The 7,585-nt window shown below is 40.0% G+C and overlaps 1 long non-coding RNA gene across 1 annotated transcript; it reads right to left on the bottom strand.

Moving 5' to 3' along the window:
- Positions 1–316: 316 nt before the first annotated feature.
- On the bottom strand, positions 317–7,573 carry LOC308621222. Its single transcript, XR_014016429.1, has 2 exons — positions 4,381–7,573; positions 317–4,181 (listed from the first exon to the last, which is right to left on the bottom strand). It is a non-coding gene; the product is annotated as an uncharacterized lncRNA (long non-coding RNA).
- Between the last annotated feature and the right edge of the window lie 12 nt (positions 7,574–7,585).

Raw genomic sequence — 7,585 nt, 5'->3', positions numbered from 1 at the left:
AATACCGCTCCTCCCCATGTCCCCCAGCTGTTTTTCTTCATCCCAGCCCAGTTCACAGCCAACTGCTGAACAGCAGAAAGTGGGCTGCTTTAAAGGAAGTGTCCATTTTTTCCTGTAGGGATGTTGCTGGGTCCTTCAGTTCACTCACCCAGTACACCGCTTTCCCCTCCTCCAGGTCCCTGCTCTACTTGGGAGATTAGACTGCATGACAGTGCAGTATAACTTATTAGACAAGTTAAACAGGAACAAGGTAGAACACCCACGAAAACACCCACCCAAACCAGTTTGGTTTATACACGAATGAATCACACCAATGAAAAGCTTTTAAATTTTTATTAATATGTAATTAAAAATTTCAAAATAGTGAGACTTCTCCAAACACTAGATACATGAGGAATACCTGAAAATTAAAGACAAGGCAGTTATTATATTAGGTTCCTATGTAAATACAAACCAGTTCAGACTTCTGACAAATGAAAAGATACAGTTTGAAGCTACTTTTATCTTCCACCTCCCCTAACTCTGGAGCCTAGCGTCTGAAAGAAAAGAAAAACGTAGCGAGTCCTGAAAGCAGAGGTTAAAGTCAAGCAAAGATGCCACAGGGATTTGAACCCCGTCCTGGAAACCAGGAGTGCCAACCACCAGCATCTTTTGCTTTTTTTTTTAAGCTAGGAAAGGCCAAAAAGCAAAACCTGAGAAAACAAAACCTTTTGTTTTCTCAGGAAAAGAAAAACCTTTATAAATAACCCTACTGACGAGCACTGGAGAATCTGCTTCAGCTAAGATGCTAGCTTGGCCAAGTCTGTTATGTTCACCTGAAAAAGTCTTAGCAGAGAATTTTTGCAATCCACCCCCCAACAGCCCCTCAACTGCTAAAGTGCCTGTCTGTCTACTTCAGTTTATACCTTCCCACCCAATATGACAGTTCTTAAATGTTATTTCTCCGTTTACTGGTTTAAGTTTCTTTTAATCACTGGATAATAATGCCACACATCTGAAACATCTTGGAGCTTTTTAGTTGTGGTCTTAGTATCATTAACTATTTGCAGGCAAATTAATGGTCATTTCTAGTAGTGCAACCCACCGGAAGACCTTGGCGCCAATTACCTTAAGACCGATTATGGGTCATGCCCACAAGGATCCAAGCTACCGGCAGCAGCGAGGTGAGGGGTGAAGGGTCTGCGCTAGGCCAAAGGCAGGGGGTGGCGATGTGGCAGAGAAGTCACTTGTGGGGAGACCTTGCTTTTTAACAGGCTTCTGGAAAAGCTAGGGAAAAGTGGTTGCCCGCTTTCCCCCTTTCCCTCCCCTTCAAGCATCACTTTTTGAGGTTTGGGCTTTATTAAGAGCTGCTATAAAAACAGCTGAATTTTATGTTAGGGACAAGCCCAGGGGTATACAAGGTACTCAAGCATTCGTCTGGATGCTTCACTCCCCAAGAGGCGGCCTCAATGCACTGTCTGCAAAGGGTGTTGTTGAGGCAAGTCCTCACTTCCTAACAGAAGATGGGGTTGAGAGGCCGACACCATTCGGATTGACCTTGGTATAATAGCGCTTTGCTGTCTCTCTTGCCACAGGAAGGCTCCGTGGTTGTCCTACTTTAAGCCTTTGGTGCCTTTAGTGAGGGTTACCTGAAAAATCTTAAAAAAAGGCTTAGCGCCCACCTCACCCCTCCACCCCCAGGCCAACAAACAACTTGCTCATGCTGTTGACACCAGCGTAAAGCTGAAAGGTCATTTAGTACTAAATTACCCGTAACAGATCTGACTTGGTATGTAAATATAGAAAAAGCTTGTTCACCTGTTGTCCTCATTTTGTCCACTGGTGAATTCAACTGGAAGCTCCTTCTATAGTCTGAAGAATACCATCTGAAAGAACTAGTGGTTCCCAATCCCCACATTTAAAATGCAATGTTTGGTTTGTTTATTAAAAGTAAATAAGCTATTTTTCCTTACTGGGTCTGGCTTCTCTGGCCCTTCGCATACGTCTGTTGTTTTGAATGTTCCTGTATATAAGAATTAAGACCAAGGGAGGGGAGAGAGTACAAAGACAATGCACTAAGACCACTGAACTGTTGTTAAACATTTCCACTTGCCAGTTAAATTTCGTGAAGACTGTTGTTCGTTTGAAATTTATTTCTTGTCACTGATTTTAAAGTTGCATCTGGAAAAGACTAAAGGCTTCAGTGCCCTCCCACCCCCTTACCAGAAATGAACAAAAAAGCATTTTACCTAAAGCACAGCAAAAGGGACTTTGTTTCAATCACAAACACGAATGCTTAAAGCTGCAGAAATTTCCTCAACACTCAGCCTTTTATTACTCAGCTGGATTTTCCTTCAACAATCACTACTCCAAGCATTGGGGGAAACACAACTTTTAATCATACTCCAGTTGTTTCATAATGCATTCTAATAGCAGCGGATCAGAACAGTACTGCATTACTTGCCAACAGAACAGACAGACCTGAGATCAAGACAACTGCATTCTGTGTAGTCTGCAAAAAAAAACTAAAACAAGTAAGCCCCACCCTCTCCTCCCTTCCCTCCAAAATCGGGGGAAAAAATTACTTGAGTATGCTGATAAACTCACTGCAAGGTCTCACACTCACTAGTAGAACAGAAGGCAGAGCCAAGTGTTTATATGCAAGTCAAAATCCTGAACAGCTTCATGAAGGATGAAATGAAGCCTCTGCAAAGGAAAATTCTTTAAAAAACCCACATGCCCTCCCCCACATCAAGTGCCTATATAAAAGGCTAATCAATAGTGTAAACATCAGCTACCACTAGATGACACGACTGTAAGCATTTAAAGTTAACATGCAAACTGGAAATGTGGACAATATGATCTCTCATTACTCTAGTTTAACCACTTGACTCCTGACTTTCTGATAACAGCGTAGGTGTTAAGTTACCTGTTTTCCTGATCATAATCTCCCACCTGTCTAAGAGGTATTTATTCCTTATTTAGAGGGCCTCTATTGCCATGTGCCTGGAATTATTAAATGCTCATCACTTTTACGAAGGATAAAATTTGTTTTTCCTGCCTTAAGTTAAATTCGTTCTTCCGCTCAACTCCTGATCTTGTCCGTTAGGAGTTCAAAGTCTCTGAAAGATGAGAAGAATCCCCCCAAGATTGCCCAACACTAACTACAGACAAACAATTTTATTTAAATAAGGAGACAGCTTTCTAAAAGCATACATTCTCTAGAAGTATTTTATTTTGAATCATTTAACGGTTTTCTGCACAATACACATCATAACATTTAAATTTAGCAAGATTAACCACCTAAATTCTGGTTAACAGCACATTACGCTACCCTTAAATAGGCTTTTCAGAGATTCACTGCTAAACAAATTGTTCTTAGTATTATACACATTACCTTTATTAATCTCAAGAGGCTTTAAGGAATTACTAGCCTCTGAGTGAAGTGTGCTAACCCATCATGGAAGCCCACAGGCACACCAAGTCCTGTCTAATTTTAAAAGGCTGGATAGGAAAATCCCTCACAATCCCGGAATCCCTTAGGTAAGGGACCTAGGACCTCCACCGCTCTTAGCAAAGGTAAGCACTTATCCCTATCATGCAATACTGCAGATACAAGTTAAACTTATCTGTTAACAGCTGCCTGCTGTTTTCTGCTCCCAGATGAAATGAAGCAACTCTTCTGATAATGAGAAACCTGTCTGAGGCAAACGAAAGATTGGCAAACAGCACAGCCTCCTCCTCAATCCACTTGATCCCACTCATTTCAATTATTTCAGCTTCTTTTATTCCAGGATTAATGTGTAGCATTATCATTTTCATTTCATTTCGCTTTTGTATTCTGCTTTTGTAAAAGCAGTATTGAGATGGACATTTGATCTTCATTGTATTTTCTCATCATTTCATTATTTCTCATCAATTCATTATTTTTGTGGACACAGCTTGATAAGCCAAACTTTAAAGTGGTAGATTCCATTAACTTTAAATTGGTAGCTTTCATTTGCTTAATTTTTTTTGCATATGCAGACAATGCGTTCATCAGTAGTTAAGGATCTCAGGGTTATGCTTTTTCCCCCATGTAGGTATGAAATATAATCTTTTCTGCCTTTACTTATCATTCACCAAGGAGCTGTTCCCCTCTCGATCTAGGCCATCATACTGCCAGGTTGGTTATGACTCAGAAGATGTTATCTGAAAAAAGTCTACAGGAAAAAAAAAAGGGTTTCCCCTCCCTCATCAACAAAAGCCCACCCTCTTAGCAGTTTACAAATACTTCGATGCAAATTTGAGACAGTTTACAATAATTTTGAAGCATACCTTAACATCCTGTTTTGCAGTCACACAGTTTTTCCTACACTAAAAAAAACGCTTGCTTACATACAACTGAAAATAGAATCTTACTTGATAATATAAAAGCTACCATCAGAAGAAATCCCTTCAGGATCATTAAGCCACTTCCTTTGCTCTGAAGCTCCTATAGTAGTATTAAGTTTTATTAAACCACCTGAAAGAAATTCCAAAAGAGAACCACACACTACCATATGCAAACAACTTAAGCATTTTAAAAATTCCCAAGTTTTTAATCTAACCCCCAGTCCACCATTTTCCTTCCCCAAGCCCTACACTTTAAATCCAGTCAATCTTCATGAACTTCCCCAGCTGTCAAATTCAAAAACTGGGGAAAAACAGAAACTAGAAAATTGGGAGTTACTTGCCAACTTGGAAGTTGAGAGTTCTTTAGTTTTCCATCCTAAGTATTTAAGTTCTCTGGTAATGAGTTATCTGAAATCATAAACTAAACAATTACCTAAACCCAACCCTCCCAATCCCAACCATAACAAGCCACTGCCAACTAATTGCCAAAATTTGCCCCTCCCCAAGTTATTTTAAAAGTTACATTATTTGAAAACTTAACTTCAACATTTGGACTAGTCAAGCTCTTCTGAAGTTCTCCTGAGATGACTGAATATGAACCAAAGCTGCACTGTGCTGTGCAGTTCAGCTTCACTGGGAACAACTCTTCCAAGGAAAAAAGCAGCTCCAATCCCTGAAGGTGCTGGTGCCAAACAGCGTAGCAGTACAATCCTTCTCTAACTCAGTTTGTCAATAGTACTATAGCATCTGTGGAAAATCTTAGAGAAACATTTTCTCCCCCACCCTCTTCCCCAAAATACTTCAAGTAAAAATAACCAGTTACGTACTTTTAAAAAAATCTGAATAAGGGGTGGAAAAATAGAATAACTACCAGCCATTTCTCCAATGGATAGCTCCGCCACAGACCTCAAAGTGAGAGCTGATTGTGCTCTAGTTTCTACAAACTGTAAACCTGTGGTGTTCTGATAATCCTGATACTGGATTTTCTTTTTTCCTGTTACCTTGAGTCATTTGCCTTTGGAATTCTAGACAGACCTAAAGGGAAAAAAACTCAAAACATATTTTGCCCCCCCAAAACTTTCCCCCCAGAATTACACACCCAAGCTACATATTTAGAAAACTTTTAGAATACAGGGTGAGGAAAGAAAAATAGGTCCTCTATTCACGAACCTGAAATGCTTCATTACCCCAAGCTCAATATAAAACCTGCTTACACAACTTGCTGAAATCCTCTCAAAGTTGTTCTATCAAATCCATTTGTGTTCCCTCATATTGGTTAAAAACAAAAACACTTGCCATCTACCATTCCTCCGGGCCTTGGAAGTCTGCCCTCAAAAGCTCCAGAAAAGATGCATGAGAAAATAGGCCTGCAAAAGAGAAACCTACGACACCCGAAAATCGGCCTACATCCCCATAAAACCCTTTATGCTTAAGTACACAACTCCCCCATTACCATTAGGAAATTCAAAGATATTACCATACTCAATTACAAGAACAAATGAAAGATGGCCGACCTCACGGATTTTTTTACCACCACTGGCTCTCCCTGCGGGCCTTGCACACTGGGCTGCAGCTCTAGGATCCTCTATCTATCCTCCACACGGCCTGCTCGCCTCCTCCGCGTGGTTGCCAAGCCAAGCCGCACGCTAGCTTCATCACCACATCGCACTGGCCTCCTCCTTCCTGGGATCCTCTCCTAGCTTCACCTCCAAATCGTTAGGGCTCCTTCCTTCTTCCTAGCTTCCTTCACCAAATCGCACTGGCTCCCGGGCTCCTCTTTCCTATATTCACGAACTGCCGCTTGCTCCTCAGTCCTAGTTTCACCAAACACTGGCTCCTGGAATCCTGTCTGCAGCTCCTGTCTTCCTAGATTCACTGAATCCACTTCTGTGTAGCACACCTGGGTCAGCTGTTAATTAGCGCCTAGTCCTCAGAATTTAAAATTTCATTTTAGCGCAAAGTCCAATGCAAAAATGTTAACTTGACGGTTATTCTTGCTCTTGGATTTCCTTCAGTTACAAAGTCCTTTAAATTTTCCAAAGGAAACTAAGCTACTGTATTTACAGCCTTTCAAGTGTTTAACTCTTCCAAAAACATTCTTAGTTTTTAAATTACTTCAGTCCTTTTAGTAGCTTTTTGCTGTCATTTTAAACTGACTTCCCTTCTAGTTTGGGGATAGTCTTCTAAGTTGGTCCTGGCCTACAGCAGTTTAAAAACCCTCATCTCAGATCTAACTTCCGCACCACCAGAATTAAGTTGATGGGCTTTTATAATTTTTTTAACTATAAAAACTTATTTTCCTTAGTTTTTGTTCCTTTACTTTATCCAATTTTTTGGCTTTGAACTTTCCCATCTTCTAATTTTTTTTTGACGTCTATCTGGTATGCTTACGTCCAATAGCTTGCTTTTCTATTTTCTATCTGAAATACTCGACCGTATGTTCAACCTTCTTTCTCTCTTCTAGTTTTGTCTTTTTCTTCCGCCTCCTACCTTCTGGGCTAAAATTAGTTTTTCTGTCTTCTAATAGGTGTATTTTTATCTTCTACTTTTCCTATCTTCTCTAGTCTTTTCTTCACCTTCCTGTACTTCTGTCTTCCGAGTTTTCCACTTCAAATTTCGAATCTTCTCAAAATCTTTATCCTACCATCCCTAGTTATTATTTCCGTCGGCTTTAGCAAATAAAGCCCTTAAAATCAAGTAGGCTTCAAATGTCGCAATTTTTATTGCGCCATGAATTTGAAGGCATATTTCTTAAATCACCTTCAGCTAATTTTCTTAAAAGACGGCCTTTAAAGAATTTTAATCATCTACAACTTGACTTTTTAAAATGGCGGTTAGGTTCTGTTTATGTCACCCTACGTTTTAACGTTAATCTAAAAGGTTGCCTTTCATTTAAGAAAACTGCGTGCTTTGCAGTCCTATTTCTTTCAGCAATCCCTTTTAAAATTAATTTTTTCACTCCATGAAGAAGTTTCAGCTCCTAACCTCCGCCATGTTGTAAAATTATTTTTCTTCCTTTCTCAACCCGCTCTTTAAGTCTTCATATTTCCCCTAAAATAGTTATCAAAGTTACTCTGAGAATTTAATGCAAAGCAATACCTCAGTATTCTATTTATAATTCCTACAGAATTATACTAATCCTATCTATTTTAGCAGAAAAACTTATCTGCGGTCTCCTCGAGCAGCAACTCCTCCCTCACAGCAGTCTCTGCGCTCGCTGCCTCAATGTCTA

This window comes from Mesoplodon bidens, assembly GCF_964165515.1.
Source record: "Mesoplodon bidens genome assembly, chromosome: 7".
In the NCBI taxonomy this organism is placed as follows: domain Eukaryota; kingdom Metazoa; phylum Chordata; class Mammalia; order Artiodactyla; family Ziphiidae; genus Mesoplodon; species Mesoplodon bidens.
This window is presented reverse-complemented; position numbering and strand designations above follow the sequence as displayed.